Genomic DNA, 26,863 nt, shown 5'->3' on the forward strand with positions numbered 1-26,863 from the left:
CACGGCTGAAGGAAACCAGGCGCCGCTCATCACCTGGCCAATACCATCCCTATGGTGACACATGGTGGTGGCTGCATCATGCTGTTGGGATGTTTTTCAGCGGCAGTGACTGGGAGACTAGATGAACGTAGCAAAGTACAGAGAGATTCTTGATAAAAACCTGCTCAGGACCTCAGACTGGGGCGAAGGTTCACCTTCCAACAGGATAATGACTCTAAGCACACAGCCAAGACAATGCAGGAGTGACTTCGGGACAAGTCTTTGAATGTCCTTGAGTGCCCAACCAGAGCCCGGACTTGAACCCGATCGAACATCTCTGGAGAGACCTGAAATTAGCTGTGCAGCGACGCTCCCATCCAACCTGACAGAGCTTGAGAGGATACGCAGAGAAGAATGGGATATTCTCCCTAAATACAGGTGTGCCAAGCTTGTAGCGTCATACCCAAGAAGACTAGAGGCTGTAATCGCTGCCAAAGGTGCTTCAACAAAGTACTGAGTAAAGTTTCAGAAATCTTATATGTTTGCAAACATTTCTAAAAACCTGTTTTTCCTTTGTCATTACGGGGTATTGTATGTAGATTGATGAGGGGGAAAAAACGATTTAATCAATTTTATAATAAGGCTGTAATGTAACAAAATGTGGAAAAAGGGGCAGAATACTTTCCTAATGCAATGTAGATGTTATGTATGCTTGTGTGTGTGCGTGCATGCTTGTGCGTATGTTCTCTGCTGCTTGCTTCTCTGTGGTTGTGTGAAGGGTATTACCCCTGATAACAAGCTGCTGGTAGCACATGCTGCTGTCCACTCTACTCTTGATCATTGGCGAAAATCTGATATCAACTTTGGAGGGGACAATTACATGAAATTTTCTCAAGAGCAATTCCTGAGGGGGACACCAAAAGTAGTACTGTAACACATAGCCTACATTGTAATATGGTAAATGTATATTGAGGAACCAAAGAAATAAGGTGTTTGCCGTACTCCTAACTACCGGTACCCAAAACTACACAACTAATCACAACAGCAATACCATTGCCTTAAACTGGTGACTGAACTAAGATTTGTTAAAGTTGAGAGTGGGGGTATCCATGGCATTTTCCAATTATGTTCCTATTTTACAAGTCAAAAAAATTGAGAACCTTTCATAATGTTGCCAAACAAAGACTCAACAAACTTACCTGAGACTCCCTGTCTCTGCCAGTCTGTCCCTGCATGTCTGTCCCCAACTCTGCTGTCTGTGTGCCATCTGTTGCCTGCTCTGCCTAATGACATCATTGTGAAACATTTCCATTAGAATTTCATTTCTTTCTTATGAACATTTTATCAACTAGTCTTTGAGATATTAGGCTACTAGGGTTCTTACTATGCGTTTTGGTGTATTGAAAAATACTCTGATGTCCGTCTTTTATTTTTCTGCCATTTTTCTACCTGGCTGGCTGGCTGGCTATACACACAGTGTGTAGGTTATTTACAGTAGGAGATGGGCTTCTATGATATTCAATCATTCTATTTGGGCTTCGATCTAAAAGGTAGCTAGCAAATGTGAAACGGATTAAAATGACAAGAGTTGACAGCTGTATGAGTTCACCATTTACACAACATATGCTGCAACCTTTTGTAATTTTAATAGTTTGTTTCATATTGGCTGGCTTCCAACAATAGCTGAATTTGCAAAGCTAGCGAGCACCAATTCAGTTTCAGTGGTGTTTGCTATGATCTTTGCTACCCGGGTTAAATAAAGGGGAAATAAAATAAATAAATAAAAGTTCACTTGCGACAATTTAGCTTTTGCAACGAGACCATTAAATATATTTAAGACAATGGTAGAAGAGAGTGTAGTTCTGTTCAGTTTGGATTTCAGTTTATCGCTAACCTTATTAAAGGGACTTTGAAGCACTAACTGACATCATCTGCATGCTGATTCCATCTTTGATGACGCCACATAAATGGAATAGGTACTAGCTAGCTTAATAGTTAATATTTGCGCGCTAGCTCTGCATATTCAGCTAGTGTGTGTGCGTGATTGACTGGATTAACCTCCTGTCAGTTACGTGCATTGAGTGCCTTTCAGACAGTAGATACGACCTCTCTGTTACCTAGCAAGCTAAGGAACTGGCAGTGGATCAAACCATTGTGAGGCAAACGGTGGGGGGGTCGCAATCTTTTGAAACTTAAAAACGCGCTATTAAGTGTCTATAATCAGCACAATTGCTTTCATTGCGTATTATTAATATTATTTAAATTACATAGTTATGTTTCAGTGATATATTGGGGGGAACAAATCATATTTTTCCCAGGATGGGGGGGTCGCGTCCCCCCCGGGATTTCCGCCCCTGCTCTTGATCCAGACCAAGCCTTTGGTCTGTTTTCACAGCAGTACACACACATTTCAAAGTGAGCGCACACACACACATCAATATATGACAACACAAACCCATACAAAAACACTTTCTCACGCACACACTCAAATCCTCCCCAAGAAGGGAAATCTCTTCATGTCTGAGATACAAAGCGTTTTCCCTCACTGTGTTGTTTAAAATGTGTTTAGTTTTTTTCCTCTTGAAGGTGAAGATTACTTTTTGGGCTCAGTAGCTCACTGGGCTCTAGGACAAAGCGGAAACATCTGTAGACATTTCAAATATTTCTTCCCCTCTATTGCTCACCCATATTCTGTGTGACATTTACCGGTTAATGATTTCAAATTGATTTTCTGTTACCGATGTCATGGCATGGTCTACAATAGGCAAGACAGGATGCCTGAATGCAGAGGCTCAGGTGGCTCAAGAGGAAAGTCTGAAATCAAGATTTTGTACTGAATACTGCATAATTTCCACCCCCAAACAAATGACATCTTCTTCCAAATTAACAAGGTAGGGAAAAAGGCAGAGCCTCTGCTATCTTTTCCCTCTACACTCGAAGTTGCAGTGGCCATTTTCCTTTTCCACCTTGCTCATGGTTATCTTATTAAGTCCAATTAATCCAGCCGGATCCACATTGGTTGGCTTGGGAGAGGAGTGCCAGCCAAGGAGTCAGTTCAGACACTTCTTTCACATACCCTCTTTTCCTCAAAGACAACCAGCTGGCTGATCTGAGAGCAACACCTTCTTGTTCTTCTTCCATGAACAACCCCTTCTATTCCCCAAGGAAATATGTTAAGTCACAAAGGTAGTCAAAGAAAATGATTTAGTGTAGAGGTGCTGACTAACGGCAAATAAACTGTAAGCTATAAAAACAAATAGTCGCACACTCTACATACACTCAGCAAAAGAAGAAACGTCCTCTCACTGTCAACTGTGTTTATTTTTAGCAAACTTAACGTGTAAATATTTGTATGAATTTAACAAGATTCAACAACTGAGACAAACTGAACAAGTTCCACAGACATGTGACTAACAGAAATTGAATAATGTGTCCCTGAACAAAGGGGCAGTCAAAATCAAAAGTAACAGTCAGTATCTGGTGTGGCCTCCAGCTGCATTAAGTACTGCACTGCATCTCCTCCTCATGGACTGCACCAGATTTGCCAGTTCTTGCTGTGAGATGTTACCCCACTCTTCCACCAAGGCACCTGCAAGTTCCCGGACATTTCTTGGAAGAATGGCCCTAGCCCTCACCCTCCAATCCAACAGGTCCCAGACATGCTCAATGGAATTGAGATCCGGGCTCTTTGCTGGCCATGGCAGAACAATGACATTCCTGTCTTGCAGGAAATCACACACAGAACGACCAGTATGGCTGGTGGCATTGTCATGCTGGAGGGTCATGTCAGGATGAGCCTGCAGGAAGGGTACCACATGAGGGAGGAGGATGTCTTCTCTGTAACGCACAGTGTTGAGATTGCCTGCAATGACAACAAGCTCAGTCCAATGATGCTGTGACACATCGCCCCAGACCATGACGGACCCGCCGCCTCCAAATCAATCCCGCTCCAGAGTACAGGCCTCGGTGTAACGCTCATTCCTTCAACGATAAACACGAATCCGACCATCACCCCTGGTGAGACAAACTGCGACTCGTCAGTGAAGAGCACTTTTTACCAGTCCTATCTGGTCCAGCGACGGTGGGTTTGTGCCCATAGGCGACGTTTTTGCCGGTGATGTCTGGTGAGGACCTGCCTTACAACAGGCCTACAAGCCCTCAGTCCAGCCTCTCTCAGCCTGTTGCGGACAGTCTGAGCACTGATGGAGGGATTGTGCATTCCTGGTGTAACTCGGGCAGTTGTTGTTGCCATCCTGTACCTGTCCCGCAGGTGTGATGTTCGGATGTACCGATCAGCTGTCCGTCCTGTCTCCCTGTAGCGCTGTCTTAGGCGTCTCACAGTATGGACATTGCAATTTATTACCCTGTCCTCATGCCTCCTTGCAGCATGCCTAAGGCACGTTCACGCAGATGAGCCTGTGCATCTTTCTTTTGGTGTTTTTCAGAGTCATTGGAAAGACCTCTTTAGTGTCCTAAGTTTTCATAACTGTGATCTTAATTGCCTACCGTCTGTAAGCTGTTAGTGTCTTAACAACCGTTAAGACACGACTGGTCATTAATTGTTTATGGTTCATTGAACAAACATAGGAAACAGTGGTTAAACCCTTTACAATGAAGATCTGTGAAGTTATTTTGGATTTTTACGAATTATCTTTGAAAGACAAGGTCCTGAAAAAGGGATGTTTCTTTTTTAGCTGAGTTTATATAAACTCCCAGTCATTTATTGGGTAAAACACTAGGGCCGCGTTCAGCAGGACACACTGTAGCGAAATGTTTTGCAACAAAAAACTAAAATGTTTGATAGGACAATTTTAAAAAGTACCTCCCTCTTTCACCCTGGTCTCTCCCTACCGAACATGCCAGTCTGAGTTGCCAGATTGGGCCTTTGGTTAGTGACTCCCCTTGGGATTTCAGCTTCTCCAGCTGTTTTCAGTCAGTGGAACAAAAAATCTAAATAAAAACACATGCCAAAAAGATTTATAAAGTAAAATGCAGCCTTTTAAAAGCTCTGCTGTTTGTTCATTGGTGGTGGGGAAATTGCACCTTTATGACTTCCTTGTTGTGACAGACCAAATTCTGCTTCACATATAATTCAGTGATTCGGGCCATCTGGGACAGATTTACCCTGCCAGCCCAGAGCCATACTGGCAGTTAACAAGGCAGTTAACCCACTGTTCCTAGGCTGTCATTGAAAATAAGAATTTGTTCTTTACTGACTTGCCTAGTTAAAGGTACATAAATTTTTTTTAAAAACTCTGTCAAGTTGGTTGTTGACCATTGCTAGACAGCCATTTTCAAGCCTTGCCATAGATTTTCAAGCCAATTTAAGTAAAAACTGTAAGTAGGCCACTCAAGAACATTCACTTTGTTTCTTGAACAAAAAAACTCCCTAGTCCTAGCCGATGACAATCATACCCATAATATGATACAGCCACCACCATGCTTGAAAATATGAAGAGTGGTACTCAGGTGATGTTTTTTGTTGGATTTGCCCCAAACATATCGCTTTGCATTCAGGACTTAAAGGTCATTTCTTTGCCACACTTTTTTTTTGTTTTACTTAAGTGCCTTATTGCAAACAGAATGCATGTTTTGTAAAAAATGTATTCTGTACTGGCTTCCTTCTTTTCACTCTGTCATTTACAGTAGTAATGTGGAGTAACTACAATGTTGTTGTGTAATTAATAATTTCACCATTCTCAAAGGAATATTCAATGTCTGCTTTTTGTTTTCACCTATCTACCAATAGGTGCCCTTCTTTGCGAGGCATTGTAAAGCGTCCCTGATCTTTGTGGTTGAATCTGTGTTTGAAATGCTCTGCTTGACTGAGGAACCTTGCAGATAATTGTATGTGTGGGGTACATTGTTAATCATGTTAAAAAATATTATACCATGGCATTGTTGAATACTTGTTTCTGATTGGCTTGAAGGGCTTTCTAGAGTATTATTTCCCTATAACTCAAAGTATATTTGCACTGTATAATTCAATGGCTATAGTTCATTCTTACGTGTTCGATGTTTGAGCTGCTTTTGAAAGCAAACGTCGAATTGAAAACATTATTGGCATTGTTGAATTAGATTTTCATAATGTTAAGCTAGGACTGATTGTTTGGTTAGCTAAATTAGAAAGTCTGTGGATGTTGGAACACATTTATACCGGCAAATTATAACCATGGTATACAAGGGATAATCGACTCGGGGCTTTATTGCTTTCTCTGGAAAATAATGCAACTCCTTGGAAAGTCAGTTCGACTCCGCTAGCGTGTCGTGGAACACACTTTCCACGTCATTCATTATTTTCCATAGAAAGCATAGCCCCTCGTTGATTATCCCTTACTTATTGCACACAAAGTGAGTCCATACAACTTATTATGTGACTTGTTGAGCAAATTTTTACTCCTGAACTTATTTAGGCTTGCCATAACAAAAGGGTTAAATACTTATTGACTCAAGACATTTCAGCTTTCGTTTTTAATTCATTTGTAAATATTTCGAAAAACATGATTCCACTTTGACATAATGGGGTTCTATATGTATGTCAGTGAAACAAAATCTCAATTTAATAAATTTCAAATTCATGCTGTAACACAAGAAAATATGGAAAAAGTCTAGGGCTGTGAATACTTTCTGAAGGCACTGTACATGGTCAATAATTATCTACATGATTGATGCATTTCTGCCAAGAACACAGAGTACTGAAAAAGTCATATGTTTCTTTAATCATGCAAAACAAAGTGAGAGAACAGAGGCCGGAATAAAAATCACCAGGCGGTAATCAACAGAAAGTTATTGGTCCCAATCCACAGAGCACTCATAGCCAGCTAAGTCAGGGATGTAGGTCATCAGCCTATCTTTGTGTGAAACTCACCATCCCTCCTCAGGGTACACCACTACTCCCCCCCCTTAATGCTGAGCAATTCATAGAGCAAGTAAGTTTACTATTGCTGTGTTGATGAAAAATCACCCACGCTCTGGCAAGAGTCGGCGTTCAATATGCCAAGACTGATATTTGTAGTTATCATGTTAGATGTTGTTGGACTATATAAAGGCATTGTTGCATATATTTGCTCATTCTTACTTAATCTAAGATACTGCATGGGGTGGTACTATTTTCTTAAGTACATTTATTTTCCAAATGGCACCCAGAAGTCAGATTGTATGTCAGATATTTATTGATTTGGTTAGATTTCCCATGGCTGCAATAGTTTGCTAAAGTGAATTGCAGTTGAACATAACAATGTCTCAACATTAGGAAGCACTCCTCCAAAGAAAACGCTCTGTTAATGACATGGTTGCGTTGTTAATTTTCTCTGCTTGGTACTTGACATGACGTGGTATGCTGTCCACAATGGAGCCTCCTTTTCAACGTCAACAAAAGCCACTGCAGCTAACAGAAGCATGCTCTTAAAGGCAGACCCGAGCCATTCTTCACAGTCATGGAGTGTTATTGTCTACAATTGTTACTTGAAGATTCTTGCTTTGTGTAAAGTAACACTGAGGCAAAGAAGCCCCTCCAACAGGCTTGGGTGCCCTCTGTGCCCGTAGCTCTGTCTATCGGTCTGGGTGGATGAATGGCACAGAAGGGAGCGCGCAGCTGAGGGACATGGCAGTGTGCAGTAGAGTGGGCGCTCCTGGCAGGCCAGCCTGCATTGATTGATGGCAGCTATTTGCAGACTGGTTAGAAGCGTTGGGCCAGTAACTGAACGGTCGCTAGTTCGAATCCATGAGCCAGTAAGGTGAAAAAATCTTCCATTCTGCAGTTAACCCTCAACAACAACTGCTTCCCGGGCGCCGATGACGTGGACGCCGATTAAGGCAGCCCCGGCACCTCTCTGACTCAGAGGGTTAAATGTGGAAGGCACATTTCGGTTGAATGCATTCAGTTATAAAATTGACTAGGCATCCCCTTTCCCTTTCCCACTGCCAGACTGAGGGACAAATGTGGAGGCGAGGGGACTCGCACGGTCTCTGTCTCCCAGTGTGTATCAGATGAGATGGTATTTTGCTGCATCTCAGTAAGTCAAAGTCAATTCCTCTCCGTCATTTGCATCCTAAAGATCAAATCCCCATTAGGGAAAACAGCGCCACTGTTCATCCCAGTGAATGAGCCTCTGGCAGCATGTCTCATTTTTTGGGGGGGAGTACATATTCAGCTGTTCTTTCACACGTGCAATGATGTCAGAGGGGGAAAAAAGTGTTCATTGTTTACAGTAGCTTCTTAGTTGTTGTCACATCCCAAACGGACGTGGCAGTTTCACCAATTAAGGATTCCAGCTCAAAGAATCGAAGAGGTAAGAACAAATCTCCGCAGGTTGACGTTTATGGAATTATTCTTGTCCTGGAGGCAGAGCTGAGCCATTCCCACTAGATGGGCCAGCTGCAAAGTCAAATTTGGCTATATAAAGTGTGTTCGGATAGTGTTAACTAATGGGGAAAACTCTAGAATGATGAGTGAAATTCAATCTTGTGCTTCTCTGAGCATGCTGATATTTCTAAGCCCACATGCAGTTTAGAGGGAACTTGTCTCATGACTCCATTCTTTGCACACCAAAATTACATTATGCTTTTCTGAATTGTCTTGTGAAAGAATAACACTGTAAGATCATAATCGTACTTTATAATTTAGCTAGGCATGTTGACAAATTATACCCACCTGACCCAGATTGCGATTTATAATGGACCATTTTTGGATTGTGTAAACAACAACAGTAATTGTATAAAGGCGGAGATGCAGGGCTGTTCCTAAAAGTGTTGCAAAATTCCAGGCACTTTCAATAAATTCCCTGATTTCCCCAAAATCCAAGGTGAGGCATCTCGGAATCAGGAATGAATAAGCAGGTAATTCAGAGTCCTCCAACCAGGAGTTCAGGAAAACCAGGGAATTTATTGAATGTTCCCGGAATTTTGCAACTCTAGTTCCAAACAAAACAAATACAAGTGTGCTAGCTTTAGTTTCTTAACGGCACAGCTAGTAGAACAACAAAAGCATGTTATAGTTGAAGACTCTTCTTTGAGTGCTAAAAGCACATTAAAATTACTTAGGAACTGTGCACACTTTGGAGAGGTATGCGGCCACTGGCTACACCAGTTAGAACTCTCACTCAAAGCATTTTCATTTTTTATTGATCACTTTAGTTCCCTGTTCTGATTCTGTTCCTCGAAAATAATCCGGTTCTGTTCCCTGAACCAGTTCCAACCCCTGAAGCCAGCGAGGGTAATAGCTCACACGCCAAAAATGTGTACATTCGGGGGCCTTTGAATTCGTCTGCAAATTGATTTAAGCTGGAGCATGTGCACGACCGGTGCCTGGCTCTCCCAACACTCCCACCAGGAGGTCTGGGAGGCAGAGTGGGGAGTGGGGAAGACCGAAATAGCCACTGTCAGTGGAGAGAGGGAACCCCACCTCCTGTGTAGATAAGGTGGACATCTCGAGCCGCTATCAGTCCTGACAGTAAGCCAGATGGGGCCATGGCCACTCGGTAGCACAGATGGACAGAGCTTATTGGTTCCACTTCATCCTCCCCTCCTCGCTTTTGGTTGGTTTCACTCACACATACTGGCCAGCTGCCTCATAGGAGATTTGACTGAGTGCTCTGGACACACTCATGGCCTACAAGACTGTGGAGCTGAGAGAGAGGGAGGAAGAAAGAGATGGGGGGAGGGGAAAGAGAAAGAGTTGATGTCCTGGGAATTGGTGAGAGAGCAACCCTGAGATGTTGATGGTGGTGAGTATGATTCCAGGGCAGTGGTTGCAGCGGGCGTTGGTATAAAATCTTATCGGAAGTTGTCACAAGTGAACGAAGGCCCAGTTCGGTAGTGAAGCATTATGGAAGCCAGTCAGGGAGGAGGGGATTGCTCTTCGGGAGGGAACACAACGGATTACAGGGAATTACAGAACAGATAATGGCACGGGCATAACCGCAAATCGGAATGTCACATTTACAACAACAAACATCTCTCATTTCAGGGATTTTACCTTAGTTCAAGTAAGACCAATAATGTTAATGCACCTGATCTCTGGGTATGTGGCATTTTTCTGTATCTCCTCCAAAGCCTCCATGTTTTCTATATGTTTCAAATGCACCAATCGATACACTCTAGCCTCTTGCTCTTGCTCTTCAAATCAAATGTTGTTGGTCACATGCAGATGTTATTGCGGGTGTAGAAACACAAGCATTTTGCTATCTAACATTTTACATTACATTTACGTCATTTAGCAGACGCTCTTATCCAGAGCGACTTACAAATTGGTGCATTCTCACCTTCTGATATCCAGAGGAACAACCACTTTACAATAGTACATCTATATCTATTTTTTTTTTGGGGGGGGGGGGTTAGAAGGATTACTATATCCTATTCCAGGTATTCCTTAAAGGGGTGGGGTTTCAGGTGTCTACGGCCGGTGTCTACGGCCTAACAATTTCACAACAATATATACAATACACACATCTAAAGTAAAGGAATGGAATTAAGAATATATAAATATTTGGACGAGCAATGTCAGAGCGGCATAGACTAAGATACAGTACAATAGAATACAGTATATACATATGAGATGTGTAATGCAAAATATGTAAACATTATTAAAGGCGCTAGTGTTAAAATTATTAAAGTGGCCAGTGATTTCAAGTCTATGTACATAGGGCAGCATTCTCTAATGTGCTAGTGATGGCTATTTACAATCTGATGGCCTTGAGATAGAAGCTGTTTTTCAGTCTCTCGGTCCCAGCTTTGATGCACATGTATTGAGCTCGCCTTCTGGATGATAGCGGGGTGAACAGGCAGTGGCTCCGGTGGTTGTTGTCCTTGATTATCTTTTTGCCCTTCCTGTGACATCAGGTGCTGTTGGTGTCCTGCAGGGCAGGTAGTTTGCCCCTAGTGATGAGAGCCCTGCGGTTGCGGGTGGTGCAGTTGCCGTACCAGGTGGTGATACAGCCCGACAGTATGCTCTCAATTGTGCATCTGTAAATGCTTGTGAGGGTTTTAGGTGCCAAGACAAATTTCTTTTGCCTCCTGAAGTTGAAGAGGCGCCTTCTTCACCACACTGTCTGTGTGGGTGGACCATTTAATTTTGTTAGTGACGTGTACGCCGAGGAACTTGAAGCTTTCCACCTTTTCCACTGCGGTCCCGTCAATGTGGATAGGGGGGTGCTCCCTCTGCTGTTTCATGAAGTCCACAATCAGCTCCTTTGTTTTGTTGATGTTGAGTGAGAGGTTATTTTCCTGATGCCACATTCCCAAGGTCCTCACCTCCTCCATGTAGGCTGTCTCGTCATTGTTGGTAATCAAGCCAACTACTGTTGTGTCGTCCTCAAACTTGATGATTGAGTTGGAGGCATGCGTGGCCATACAGTCATGGGTGAACAGGAGGGGGCTGAGCACGCACCCTTGTGGAGCCCCAGTGTTGAGGATCAGTGAAGTGGGGGTGTTGTTTCCTACCTTCAACTGCTGGTGGCGGTCCGTCAGGAAGTCCAGGACCCAGTTGCACAGGGAGGGGTTCAGACCCAGGGCCTCAAGCATAATGATGAGCTTGGAGGGTACTATAGATGTGCGTTGCATGGTCAGGGTGCCATTGCTGTCACCAATGTTAACGATTGAATATACTGTATTGCGGACGTGACTTGAGAACAGAAACAATCAAGTTTCCAACAAAAGTCTCTTGTGATGAAAGGGTCAGTACAACATTGGAATTCACCAAGTACAACTAGTCTATTTCGAAGTCGACTGAGCAATATACAAATCTGCCCATTTGTTTAAACACTGATGATAGATTGATTCTGAGTTCAATGAGTTGTATAGCATGTAGAAGGAACTGATTGTGAGGCAGTCAATAATCTTATTTACTCTGCCCTATCTTCATGAGTTTTGACTTCTTGAGCTCTATTAGGGGAACTGTTTCTCCCCTGCCTCAACTCCTGCACACCGCCCCCTAAAACAGTTAATTAACGAATCATTAAACTTGGATATGTGGCTAAATGGATGTTTATTTTAACCTCCAGGCACCATAATAATTTTGTACTTTTTTATTGAAATTATACTAATTCTCATTATTTGTTTAGCCTTTGATGCAACAGTTATTTATATGTATGTAACTGACTGACTGAATTATATGAGTGGCACATTGTGTCTCAAACTTTTCTTGTAAAACGGGATTTGGAAATTTCTATTGAAAAAGCTTTGCAAGGCCACCTTAATCCATTTGACAAGTGCTAACAATAAGTTCCAAGGTCAACAATGTTTCAAACGTGTCAAACTTTCCAGTAACTCACCATGAAATACAAACTTACATTTCATTTTGCCACACTTTTCATATTCCGTCTCGGTTATTATTGTGTTTCCAAACACTTATTTTTGCTTTATGTATTTTTTGTTTTAAAAAAGGTCAGACAATTTTCTCACTTTTCCACTCTCCCTTTCTTCTGTTTCTTCAAAGGCAAGCTGTGGTTATTTTTCTCTTGATTTCTAAAGTTAATGTTTTTTTCTGTTCCTCTTCCTGCACCTTACTCTCTTGCATGCACTCCTCTCTCTCTGCATGGTCCTGGGGAACAGCTCCCCATCCCCAGGTATAAGAAGGTAAGGCACCGACTCACACTGTCCAAACCCTAACCAGCCTACAGCAATCAGAATATATGTCAATTTTTCTCATGTGGTGTGTTGACAAACCAAAACCAAACTCTAACCAGCCTACACCATCCCCAACCAACTCCCACTGGACCCTGTGGAATGGATAGTCCCTAATCAAATCCTTACTAAACCCCGACCAGCAGCCTACACCAACCCAAACCAACTCCCAATGTCCCCTGTGGAGTGAACAAACCCTAACTAAACCCTCACTAAACCCTAACTATCCTACACCAACCCCAATCAATTCTTTCCCACTATTGGCATCACATAATTGTCAAATACTCTTCTCACGCTATCATACTATACTGTGCTGGCCTGGATATTTTTGTTTTCACATTGTCCTTTACTAGCACTATTCCATTAACTACGGTGGATGTATAACCAGGCCAGTGCTGTAGAGCTCAGCTCGATTCAGTTGTGTGAAAAGGATATAAGGACTGGACTTGACACAATGCCTGTGAGAGTCAGACTTTTAGCTTGGGTACGGCATGTTAAACCACCGGTGTAGATTTATTCCTTCTATATATTGTGGCACATTTCAGGTTTTACAAGTCACGGAGCATACCTTTGTTTCTGTAATTTCTGTAGAATAAGACTATTTCTGGAGCTGTAAAATACAGTGACATTACTTTAACTTAATTATCCAGAGCATGGTTGAATGATTATGCAACCTGAAAATCGTCTGCCAGGCACTTTTATCCTTCTGTGAGTTTTTTAAATCAGAGGTTTTCAATTTCAGTCCAGACTGGGCCATTCCCAGCCTGCACATTTTGTTCTAGCCCAACACTAACACGTCTGACTCAATTAAACAAATAATCAATAAACTGTTGAGTGCTTTGGTCCATAAGACTAGAAAAGTCAACCTAGTCTGATCTTACTGGCCCAGGGTTGTTCCTTTCCCCATTTGTGCTTGTGTAGATGTGGTACATAAAGCTAGTTTCAACCTTGAACTTCCCTCCCTATGTTGAATATTTGTTAAATGATCTTTGCCGCGTTGATTGACACCAAATCGTTTGCTCTCATTTCATCCATCCAGACCTACAGTATAACTGGGAAATGTCAAAGTTAGCATATGGTGATATACACTAAGTATACAAAACATTAAGGACATCTGCTCTTTCCATGACATAGACTGACCAGGTGAATCCAGGTAAAAGCTATGATGCCTTATTGATGTCACTTGTTAAATCCACTTCAGTCAGTGTAGATGAAGGGGAGGAAACAGGTTAAAGAAAGATTTTTAAGCCTTGAGACAATTGAAACATGGATTGTGTATGTGTGTCATTCAGAGGGTGAAGGGGCAAGACAAAGATTGAAATGCCTTTTGAACTGGATATGGTAGTAGGTGCCAGGTACACCGATTTGTGCCAAGAACTGCAACGCTGCTGGGGGACTCAATATTAGGAAGGTGTTCCTAATGTTTGACATACTCTGTGTATAGGTTACTGTGTGTGTATTTTTACAAAGAAGTATGTTGGTGCTCATATTTCATTGATACTTTGATATGATATATTGATTGATATGAGAGTATGGTGTATGTTTATTGATCGGTGTATGTTTATCCTCAGGTGCAGTACCTGAAGGTCTTTTTACTTTAACTCTGAATCAACAGGTACAGTAGTGGAGCCATTCTAAAGTGGGTGTACATCCTACACCATTCTGTACGTACTAGCAGTATCATTCATAAAGTCATCAAGTTGAATTGAATTTCAGATCAATGTGAGAATGCTATATAAATGCATTATTTGTCGAGGAGACAAAATCCAATTGAAATACTGCCTTTGGCCTCACTGACACTACTGACAGCATTCACGCATTTTCATTTGTCTTGTTAAAGTAGACCTTTAGTCAGTGCCCTATGAAATGCAATGACATTAAAGGAGTAGTTCACTATTTTACAATATGATGTTAGATGGTTCCTCACCCTACAAAGTAGTCTATGGGCCAGGAGAAACTGTAATCTCTGGTTCAGGATTCTTTAAACGGCCATTACTAACTTCAGCTAACTTTAGCCACCCCTAGCTAAACATCTATGGAATTGATGGGGGCATGTGAGCATATATTTTTATTAAATGGCCGAATCACCTTTAAGTGGCATCATACCAAATATGGAGTACTTTTTTTTTTTTTTTACACACTCACATTTCATTGTTTTATTTTTTTATTTTACCTTTATTTAACCAGGTAGGCAAGTTGAGAACAAGTTCTCATTTACAATTGCGACCTGGCCAAGATAAAGCAAAGCAGTTCGACACATAAAACAACACATGGAGTAAAACAAACATACAGTCAATAATACAGTAGAAAAATAAGTCTATATACAATGTGAGCAAATGAGGTGAGATAAGGGAGGTAAAGGCAAAAAAGGCTATGGTGGCAAAGTAAATACAATATAGCAAGTAAAACACTGGAATGGTAGATTTCTAGTGGAAGAAAGTGCAAAGTAGAAATAGAAATAATGGGGTGCAAAGGAGCAAAATAAATAAATAAATAAATACAGTAGGGGAAGAGGTAGTTGTTTGGGCTAAATTATACACTGCTCAAAAAAATAAAGGGAACACTTAAACAACACAATGTAACTCCAAGTCAATCACACTTTTGTGAAATCAAACTGTCCACTTAAGAAGCAACACTGATTGACAATACATTTCACATGCTGTTGTGCAAATGGAATAGACAACAGGTGGAAATTATAGGCAATTAGCAAGACAAAGGAGTGGTTCTGCAGGTGGTAACCACAGACCACTTCTCAGTTCCTATGCTTCCTGGCTGATGTTTTGGTCACTTTTGAATGCTGGCGGTGCTTTCACTCTAGTGGTAGCATGAGACGGAGTCTACAACCCACACAAGTGGCTCAGGTAGTGCAGCTCATCCAGGATGGCACATCAATGCGAGCTGTGGCAAGAAGGTTTGCTGTGTCTGTCAGCGTAGTGTCCAGAGCATGGAGGCGCTACCAGGAGACGGGGCAGTACATCAGGAGGCGTGGAGGAGGCCGTAGGAGGGCAACAACCCAGCAGCAGGACCGCTACCTCCGCCTTTGTGCAAGGAGGAGCAGGAGGAGCACTGCCAGAGCCCTGCAAAATGACCTCCAGCAGGGCCCGATGTCCACAGGTGGGGGTTGTGCTTACAGCCCAACACCGTGCAGGACATTTGGCATTTGCCAGAGAACACCAAGATTGGCAAATTCGCCACTGGCACCCTGTGCTCTTCACAGATGAAAGCAGGTTCACACTGAGCACGTGACAGACGTGACAGAGTCTGAAGACGCCGTGGAGAACGTTCTGCTGCCTGCCACATTCTCCAGCATGACCGGTTTGGCGGTGGGTCAGTCATGGTGTGGGGTGGCATTTCTTTGGGGGGCCGCACAGCCCTCCATGTGCTCGCCAGAGGTAGCCTGACTGCCATTAGGTACCGAGATGAGATCTTCAGACCCCTTGTGAGACCATATGCTGGTGCGGTTGGCCCTGGGTTCCTCCTAATGCAAGACAATGCTAGACCTCATGTGGCTGGAGTGTGTCAGCAGTTCCTGCAAGAGGAAGGCATTGATGCTATGGACTGGCCCGCCCGTTCCCCAGACCTGAATCCAATTGAGCACATCTGGGACATCATGTCTCACTCCATCCACCAACGCCACGTTGCACCACAGACTGTCCAGGAGTTGGCAGACGCTTTAGTCCAGGTCTGGGAGGAGATCCCTCAGGAGACCTTCCGCCACCTCATCAGGAGCATACCCAGGCGTTGTAGGGAGTTCATACAGGCACGTGGAGGCCACACACACTACTGAGCCTCATTTTGACTTGTTTTAAGGACATTACATCAAAGTTGGATCAGCCTGTAGTGTGGTTTTCCACTTTAATTTTGAGTGTGACTCCAAATCCAGACCTCCATGGGTTGATAAATTGGATTTCCATTGATTATTTTTGTGTGATTTTGTTGTCAGCACATTCAACTATGTAAAGAAAAAAGTATTTAATAAGATTATTTCTTTCATTCAGATCTAGGATGTGTTGTTTAAGTGTTCCCTTTATTTTTTTGAGCAGTATAGATGGGCTATGTACAGGTGCAGTGATCTGTGAGCTGCTCTGACAGCTGGTACTTAAAGCTAGTGAGGGAGAAGTGTTTCCAGTTTCAGAGATTTTTGTAGTTCGTTCCAGTTATTGGCAGCAGAGAACTGGAAGTAGAGACGGCCAAAGGAGGAATTGGCTTTGGGGGTGACCAGAGAGATATACCTGCTGGAGCGCATGCTACAGGTGGGTGCTGCTATGGTGACCAGTGAGCTGAGATAAGGGGGGACTTTACCTAGCAGGGTCTTGTAGATGACCTGGAGCCAGTGGGTTTGGCGACGAGTATGAAGCGAGGGCCAGCCAACGAGAGCGTACAGGTCGCAGTGGTGGGTAGTATGTGGGGCTTTGGTGACAAAACGGATGGTACTGTGATAGACTGCATCCAGTTTATTGAGTAGGGTATTGGAGGCTATTTTGTAAATGACATCGCCGAAGTCGAGGATCGGTAGGATGGTCAGTTTTACGAGGGTATGTTTGGCAGCATGAGTGAAGGATGCTTTGTTGCGAAATAGGAAGCCAATTCTAGATTTAATTTTGGATTGGAGATGTTTGATGTGAGTCTGGAAGGAGAGCTTACAGTCTAACCAGACACCTAGGTATTTGTAGTTGTCCACATATTCTAAGTAAGAACCGTCAAGAGTAGTGATGCTGGACGGGCGGGCAGGTACGGGCAGCGATCGGTTGAAGAGTATGCATTTAGTTTTACTTGTATTTAAGAGCAGTTGGAGGCCACGGAAGGAGAGTTGTATGGCATTGAAGCTCGTCTGGAGGGTTGTTAACACAGTGTCCAAAGAAGGGCCAGAAGTATACAGAATGGTGTCGTCTGCGTAGAGATGGATCAGAGAATCGCCAGCAGCAAGAGCGACATCATTGATGTATACAGAGAAAAGAGTTGGCCCAAGAATTGAACCCTGTGGCACCCCCATAGAGACTACCAGAGGCCCGGACAACAGGCCATCCGATTTGACACACTGAACTCTATCAGAGACGTAGTTGGTGAATCAGGCGAGGCAATTATTTGAGAAACCAAGGCTATTGAGTCTGCCAATGAGGATGTGGTGATTGACAGAGTTGAAAGCCTTGGCCAGGTCAATGAATACGGCAGCACAGTATTGTTTCTTATCGATGGCGGTTACGATATCGTTTAGGACCTTGAGCGTGGCTGAGGTGCACCCATAACCAGCTCTGAAACCAGATTGCATAGCGGAGAAGGTGCGGTGGGATTCGAAATGGTCGGAAATCTGTTTGTTGACTTGGCTTTCGAGGACCTTCGAAAGTCAGGGTAAGATAGATATAGGTCTGTAGCAGTTTGAGTCAAGAGAGTCCCCTCCTTTGAAGAAGGGGATGACAGCAGCTGCTTTCCAATCTTTTGGAATCTCAGACGACACGAAAGAGAGGTTGAACAGGCTAGTAATAGGGGTTGCAACAATTTCGGCTGATAATTTTAGAAAGAAAGGAAGGGTACAGATTGTCTAGCCCGTCTGATTTGTAGGGGTCCAGATTTTGCAGCTCTTTCAGAACATCAGCTGACTGAATTTGGGAGAAGGAGAAATGGGGTGGGCGAGTAGCTGTGGGGGATGCAGTGCTGTTGACCGCGGTAGGGGTAGCCAGGTGGAAAGCATGGCCAGCCGTAGAAAAATGCTTATTGAAATTCCCAATTATTTATCGGAGGTGACAGAGTTTCCTATCCTCAGTGCAGTGGGTAGCTGGGAGGAGGTGTTCTTGTTCTCCATGGACTTTACAGTGTCCCAGGACTTTTTTGAGTTTGTGTTGCAGGAAGCAAATTTCTGCTTGAAAAAGCTAGCCTTGGCTTTTCTAACTGCCTGTGTATATTGGTTTCTAACTTCCCTGAAAAGTTGCATATCGCGGGGGCTGTTCGATGCTAATGCAGAACGCCACAGGATGTTTTTGTGTTGGTTAAGGGCAGTCAGGTCTGGAGAGAACCAAGGGCTATATCTGTTCCTGGTTCTAAATTTCTTGAATGGGGCATGCTTATTTAAGATGGTGAGGAAGGCATTTAAAAAAAATAACCAGGCATCCTCTACTGACGGGATGAGGTCAATATCCTTCCAGGATACCCGGGCCAGGTCGATTAGAAAGGCTTGCTCGCTGAAATGTTTCAGGGAGCGTTTGACACATGCACCCATCACTTCCATTGATTTTGAGCTAGCGGTGGCAGAAGTTAAGTTGAAGTTTGTAATGGTTGTTTAAAGACAACTGAACCATGGAATACAGTTTCCCCTACTTCCAGGGTGAGGAACCATCTAAAATGAAGTTGTAAAATAGTGAACTATTTCTTTAATGTTGCATTGCATCTCATTTAACAAGCATGTATCAGACCTCTTCTGCAACAATCTTCTTCTTTTATCCACAATAAACCTTACCGTGTTCCCTTTTCCTCCCCATATGTGCATAGAGTCTAAATAAGCTCTGTCCCAGAGGTTGAGCCAGGGCATTTCTCTGACGTTAAAGGGATACTTTGGGATTTTGACAATGCAGACCTTTATCTGTTTCCCCAGAGTCAGATTAAAAAGGGTATCCACGAGTTATGTCTCTGCGTGCATTTTGAAGGAAGTTGCTAACTAGCGCTAGGTTAATTGCTAACTAGTGTTAGTGCAATGACTAGAAGTCTATGGATATCTGCTAGCACGCTAGGGTATCTGCTAGCATGCTAGTAGATACCCACAGATTTCCAGTTATTGTGCTAATGCTAGTTAGCATTGGCTCGCAAAATTACCTCCAACATCCTTCTTACTGGACACAGAGACATACAAATGGTATCCACAAGTTCCTCTGACTCTTGGGGAGTAGATAAAGGGCCTCATTGATAAAATCCCAAAGTATCCCTGTAACATTCATCGGTGAGGAATGCGATGCATCCATCACATCTCCATCATGTCTTACTCTAATAATTCATCGATGCCTCTCCCGTCACACTAGTGGCAGGAAGCCACCACCTAAACACCTCCATCGATCTGAGGAGGACACCGGTGGAGGTAACTCCTCCCATCCCACAAGCTCTGCAAGATAAAGGTTGGCATACTTTGCAGAAGCTGCCTTTGGCTTCTTTGATAAATAGGTAACAGTGAACGTATTGAATAGTTCCTACATTTGAAATTTACCGAACTCCTGTTTACTTTTACAAAAATAAAGTCCACACATGCCACAGGCACGACACACAAATGCAGCATCGAGGGGAAATTGGTATGAACGGCTGTGCGGGGTGTGTGGATACACTGATGTACGGCGCCCATCTGCCTTTCATAACGGTCATTTCTCTTCTCCCTACCCCCTATCCCCCCATAATTGTGATCAACTGGCTATTCACTGGTGGCTTAGGCAATCACCATGGAGGGAGATGTAGATAGATACTATGTCAGCCTCTTCAATCAACTGCCATTTCGGAATGCTTTTTTTGTGCCATAGGAAGATATGAATAATATACATAGTAGGCAGTCAAACCTATTTTCATGATTTCTGGAAGATCATCAAAATACATAAAACACATCACATTTTTGTACTCATTCAGCAGTTGGTCAAAACTGCATTTTGAAGTATCCAAATCAATAATCAATATACAGAAACAGTTAAACAGATAAAAAAAATGCAAGTAATATGACTACTTTTGTTGTAAATGTACTGTATTCCTCACCATTTACAACAAAAGTAGTCATATTACTTGCATTTTGTTTTATCAAGCACCTTATATACTGCATATGCACCAAGAACCATGTTGTTTTAACAAGTGGCAATTAATCACTCGTATTGATTAAGGGGAATCAGGTTGTATGCGCTGTTGAAACTAACACAACTAAAATATCAGATGGAAACTATAAATATTGTTTAGAGGACAAACTGCTGAAGACAACAAGCTACATTTTGGATTGTTGCATTTTGCTTCAAGTGGACAGCCAACACGGAAAGTTAAATGCAACACTATTTTGTTAATCACTGGGTATCGATATCAATTTCAAATCAATAAAACGGGCAAAAGTTTAGGGTGTATGCGCTGTTTAAACTAACACTATTCAGAGGCTACACTGAATCTGACAATAATTGTTATATTACTCACTAGAAGAGAATTTGCTGTGGACAGTCAATTCAATTCTAGAATGTCAGATGGAAGTTTTGGGTGGCTGCCGAAATGGGGAAGGAAACAAATCAGTTGCTTTGTTATTTAACTTAACTAATCATGACCCGCCATAGGATATCAACAGTGACAGGGTTTGGCTGTTATTTGAGTTATAGTTTTACTCTCAAATCCATGCACTGGTGTGAAGCCAGTGACGTTTATACAGAGAGTGCCCCAAATTTTCCCTGCCATTTGAGTTTGAAAATTATAGTAGAATTCTAATCTGTTTAAAAATAAATAAACATTTAAATTTAGGCTGATGTGTATGTTACCCACTCACAAATTCTTGGCACAATTACATATATTTCTTAATAGTTTAACCATTTACAGTTTAAAAATGCTCTTATGCACAATTTAACCGGGCGCTCTAGAAAGAGCTCCCTTAGTAGCTGTGCAGTAGGCCATTCATTCACTCTGCCTAGATACAGTTGAAGTCGGGAGTTTACACACTTAGGTTGGAGTCATTAAAACTTGTTTTTCAACCACTCCACAAATGTATTTTTAACAAACTATAGTTTCGGTTAGGACATCTGCTTTGTGCATGACACAAGTAATTTTTCCAACAATTGTTTACAGACAGATTATTTCACTTATAATTCACTGTATCACAATTCCAGTGGGTCAGAAGTTTACATACACAAAGTTGATTGTGCCTTTAAACAGCTTGGACAATTCCCGAAAATGAGCTTCTGATAGGTTAATTGACATTTGAGTCAATTGGAGGTGTACCTGTGGATGTATTTCAAGGTATACCTTCAAACTCAGTGCCTCTTTGCTTGACATCATGGGAAAATCAAAAGAAATCAGCCAAGACCTCAGAAAAAAGTGTAGACCTCCACAAGTCTGGTTCATCCTTGGGAGCAATTTCCAAACGCCTGAAGGTACCACGTTCATCTGTACAAACAATAGTACACAAGTATAAACACCATGAGACCACGCAGCCGTCATACCGCTCAGGAAGGAGACGCGTTCTGTCTCCTAGAGATGAACATACTTTGGTGTGAAAAGTGCAAATCAATCCCAGAACAACAGCAAAGGACCTTGTGAAGATGCTGGAGGAAACGGGTACAAAAGTATCTATATCTACAGTAAAACAAGTCCTATATCGACATAAAAACATGAAAGGCCGCTCAGCAAGGAAGAAGCCACTGCTCCAAAATTGCCATAAGAAAGCCAGACTACGGTTTGCAACTGCACATGGGGACAACGGTCGTACTTTTTGGAGAAATGTCCTCTGGTCTCATGAAACGAAAATAGAACTGTTTAGCCATAATGACCATCATTATGTTTGGAGGAAAAAGAGGGAGGCTTGCAAGCTGAAGAACACTATCCCAACCGTGAAGCACGGGGGTGGCAGCATCATGTTGTGGGGGTGCTTTGCTGCAAGAGGGACTGGTGCACTTCACAAAATAGATGGCATCATGAGGTAGGAAAATCATGTGGATATATTGAAGCAACATCTCAAGACAACAGTCAGGAAGTTAAAGCTTGGTCACAAATGGGTCTTCCAAATGGACAATGACCCCAAGCATACTTCCAAAGTTGTGCCAAAATGGCTTAAGGACAACAAAGTCAAGGTATTGGATTGGCCATCACAAAGCCCTGACCTCAACCTTATAGAAAATGTGTGGGCAGAACTGAAAGCGTGTGTGAACAAGGAGGCCTGCAAACCTGACTCCATTACACCAGCTCTGTCAGGGGGAATTGGCCAAAATGTACCCAACTTATTGTGGGAAGCTTGTGGAAGGCTACCTGAAACGTTTGACCCAAGTTAAACAATTTAAAGACAATGCTACCAAATACTAATTGAGTGTGTAAACTTCTGACCCACTGGGAATGTGATGAAAGAAATAAAAGCTGAAATAAATCATTCTCTCTACTATTATTCTGATATTTCACGTTCCTAAAATAAAGTGGTGATTGTAACTGACCCAAGACAGGGAATTTTTACTGGGATTAAACGTCAGGAATTGTGAAAAACTGAGTTTAAATGTATTTGGCTAAAGTGTATCTAAACTTCCAACTTCAACGTCTTATCTTTAGTATAAAGAGACATAGACAAAAAAATTGTTATGTGAGTATATGTGTTTCAGCTTTGGTTGTAGTTGGTTATTCGATGATGGCCTCCGACTCTTATTTTCTTACTTAAACAATTTTTCGAAATGTTAACGAGAGACTTCCATGACTCAACTCAGACCATCATACATGGTGGACATCGTACATATCGTCCATAGTATCCTGTAGAACACTTAACCAGATGTCCAGGTATTTCAGACCAGGGCCACTGTCTGGTCCTTCCATAGCCTGATGGAACCAGCCTGATCTCATTTACATTCTGTTTTGGTCAGTCTGCTTGACAAGGCTAGTCCTTTTAGTAAAGAAGTGACTGGGCATAGGAGGTTGTAGCTGCATAGGGAGCTTTGGTCGATTGTTACCTCAATGTGTATTTAATGCTTCCACCCATACACCGTAACAGTGCAGGACCACAGTATCAGTGCCTCAAAGCTCCCCAGTATTCTATTTTCATCTATTGATCTATTGCTCCTCAGCGATGCAGCAGAGTTGAAGGAGCAGATCTTGGCTTATCCCATCCAGATAGCTGTGCGCTTTACTTAGGGAAGAATCCACTCACCCAACCCTCAATTTACTCAATACATCAGCCTCGAGCTACCTGTCAAAGGCAAAGTCGATATTTCATGCTTCCTGTAGACATTTTTTTCCAATCCTATTGGATTCAGCCCAAAGACTGGTAGTGGTATTTACAAGAGACTGGTAGTGGTATCTACAGCAGAACATAGCATAGAAAAATTTGGAGCAGTGGGGCCCAGAAGAGAACACGTTGGGAGTCTTTTTGATAGTTGGGCACAGTTCCCAAACAGATCATATCAATTCACATCTGTGGAACGGCTCTGAAGCCGCTTGCACAACGGAGAAATGCTGGCCCCGCTGCACTATCAAAGAGAACATTCATCTGTGTTCCACACAAACATCTGACTCAACCTGGGGCTTTGTAGAAGAGATGAGACACTGTTTGCTGTGAATGAAAGGAGGAGAGGCTCCAAGCCTAGAGAAGGGGTCCAGAGTACAGGCAGTAATGGAACTCCAGGCACAACAAACGACTGCTAAGAGCAGGTGACTTTGGAAAAGAGAGAAACCTCCTCCTCTGTCCTTACAATAAGTTTTCATAGTTAGATTTTGATGTGAAATTGGAATATGACATGAAGTGCGTTTGTGACACGCACAAATATATAAAAGGTTTTGAGGATGAGAAGATTCCTCATGAAAACAGGAAAATGTGCTTTGCACTTTTTCACCCGACACTCGGTGGAGCAGAAAACTGTATATTACCATTTGTGGTTCTGACAAGTGTTGCTCTGTGTTGGGAGAGAGACGCAACAGACACACACACACACACACACACACACACACACACACACACACACACACACACACACACACACACACACACACACACACACACACACACACACACACACACACACACACACACACTCACAAGCACACACACACACTGTGTGAGGAACTTTCATCCCACACATGGCTGAGCAAATACGTTTGGGAGATAGGATAGCACTGACGCAGACACATGCACATGCACGCACCCACACACACACACATTTAAACTTAACAGAAGGGGCACACACAGTTAAACTTAACAGAAGGGGAGAGAGAACAAGTACAAGTGTGATTCAGCTGACAATGGGTGATTGCAAACAAGTCACAAGCAACTAAGAGTTACAAAAATATGTTTCTTGTAACTTCAAATATTGATGTTCATCAGACAATGCCATCGTACAAGGATGGGCAACTCCGGTCCCTGCCGAAGTAGTTGATACTGTACATCAATGGTGTTTGGTTGGTATAGGGAGATCTATAAAGATTCACTTAGCATGGCAAGGTAAGTTGTTATGACTCACCAAAGAATTCATTGTTTTGTGAAGCCGGTATCAGTAGTAGAAAAGCAACAACTGCCAAGGCCTGAGTCTATTTAAATCAATTCATCCACTCTTTTATGGATGCTGTCTATCTCTGTGTTTGCCGTAGAGATTTCACTCCTTTGTCATCTCTTTTCACTACATCCATATTCATTTGCAGACAGCCACATCAAATAACTTTGCTACAGGTAGCACTGTATTTTTATTTATTAAGGATCCCATTCTCTTCCTGGGGTCCAGCAACATTAAGGCAGTTATATGCAATTAAAATATAACATTACATTACATTTCATAACACTTTTCACAACACATTAAGTATGTTCCCTCAGGCCACTACTCTAGTACCACATATCTACAATACAAAATCCATATGTACATGTGTCTAGATTGTCCTATACAGTTCCTTCTAATGTAAAAAAGCCAGAACACCACAGCTGATATGAGAGATTAATGTTGATCACCTCCATTGCATTTTCATACAAAGTTTTCTCTCCGAAAGGTGAAACAAGATACATTTGTATCTATAGAGTCTGATGGCTATTCCCAAAACATATGTGCTAAAGTAAGTTCCCCCTGGACCATTAGATATGACTCAACCTGAAGGACTGGAGGTGGTGTGCGCCCTACTTCCTCTGTTCTAATCAAAATGATCAATCCTAGCACACACCACAGAGAGTGGGTTACCTTTTTGAAATGATCATTCTATTTATGTCAACCTGGCGGATCCCATTTGATAAGAAAGCAAAGCCCCAGCATGTTCGAGACTGAGAAAGATGGTTGGGTATTGCAATTTTCTGAGGCCTTGTTTTTATACTCACCTTTTTGACTGCATGCATGCATGCCAATGAGGCATGTTGCATTTGTTATATGGATGGGAGCTAGAAGTCATATCCTATTCTGAGTAATCCGGTACGTTGTGCTTTACAGCACATACAACCAATCTTTTTCAGTTTGTAGAGAAGGAAAGATGACCTACCTATGATATTGCAGCTCCGATGTGCATTTATTGGCTGCTGATGAGCCAGACGTACCATTTATCTATAGGCTCATTTTCTTCCACACTTCCACAGCTACCAGTTGCCGTTTAAAGTGACAGTTCACATGTATAAAGGGTTCTCAGTGTTTCTCAACACCATTCAATCAAGCTCTCGCCCTCTCTCTCTAGCCAGGGCTTCATCGATTGGACCTGCAGCACCATGACCATGCCTGTCTGCAATATCATGCCATAGGGCTGAGGAAATCAACTGTTTGAAAATGTGACTTTTGTTTTTGGCTCGGGTTTCATGAAAGCTGCAACCAAGCAATGTATCAATAATACTGTCACAAAGTAAACAGTCATCTCTCAAGTGAATTATTAATACAGAGTAATAATTTACAACGTGAGATAGGGGATCAAGAACGCACTTAAACAAGCCATAGGCAGGCGATGACATTAAACCAACCTGCAGGACAAATAATGTTGAGATGTGTCCTTCTGTTGAAATGACCTAGAAGTCAATCTGATTATGACGTCGTATTTATGTCTCCCTTTCTATTCTTCTATCTGGATAAGGGTTTGGCAGATTTTTATCCTCTGATTCATGGAAGCTGACGATCCCATGTATTGTGATTTATCTGCATCCTTTTACTAACGGGGAAAGCTGACGATAGGCATAGAACATCAATCATCTTAACAGAAAAGAGGTGTCGGGTGAGGAGCTCATTTATGGCGGATAAGCACATTCTGACAGACAAAGTCATTTTGAGAGGATGATCCCAGTCTGAGCGGAATTATCCTTGTGCTGTTTTCCATACTATGGAAATAGTCCCCACATGAATTCCTAAATTAGGTACCATCTACACCTCTCCTTGTCAGGTTGCAAAGTTGCTTTAGGCTACTTTGTGTGTTTGTTAATTACTTGATTTACTCACACATAGAGTTCAGTTTCTGTCAACGCATTCTGAAATGTTTTTGTTTATGGAAAAGCATTCAAGTTATTTTTCCAGCCGTGGAACAGGTCTCACCTCTAGCCTTTCTAATTAGCTGACATGGCTATTGTTATTCTCAGGAGGTTGTGCACATGTCAGAAACAAAAGTCTGACTTAAATTGGATGTCAGGCATCCAGCA

At 42.4% G+C, this 26,863-nt stretch overlaps 1 protein-coding gene across 4 annotated transcripts in view; it reads left to right on the forward strand.

Annotated features, from left to right (window-relative positions):
- The window catches only part of LOC106567559 (double C2-like domain-containing protein beta), a 367,378-nt gene that overhangs the window by 260,685 nt on the left and 79,830 nt on the right, over positions 1 to 26,863 (forward strand). The gene's annotated exons all lie outside the window — the stretch shown is intronic.

The sequence above is a fragment of the Salmo salar genome, chromosome 13 (genome assembly GCF_965601325.2).
Source record: "Salmo salar chromosome 13, fSalSal1, whole genome shotgun sequence".
In the NCBI taxonomy this organism is placed as follows: domain Eukaryota; kingdom Metazoa; phylum Chordata; class Actinopteri; order Salmoniformes; family Salmonidae; genus Salmo; species Salmo salar.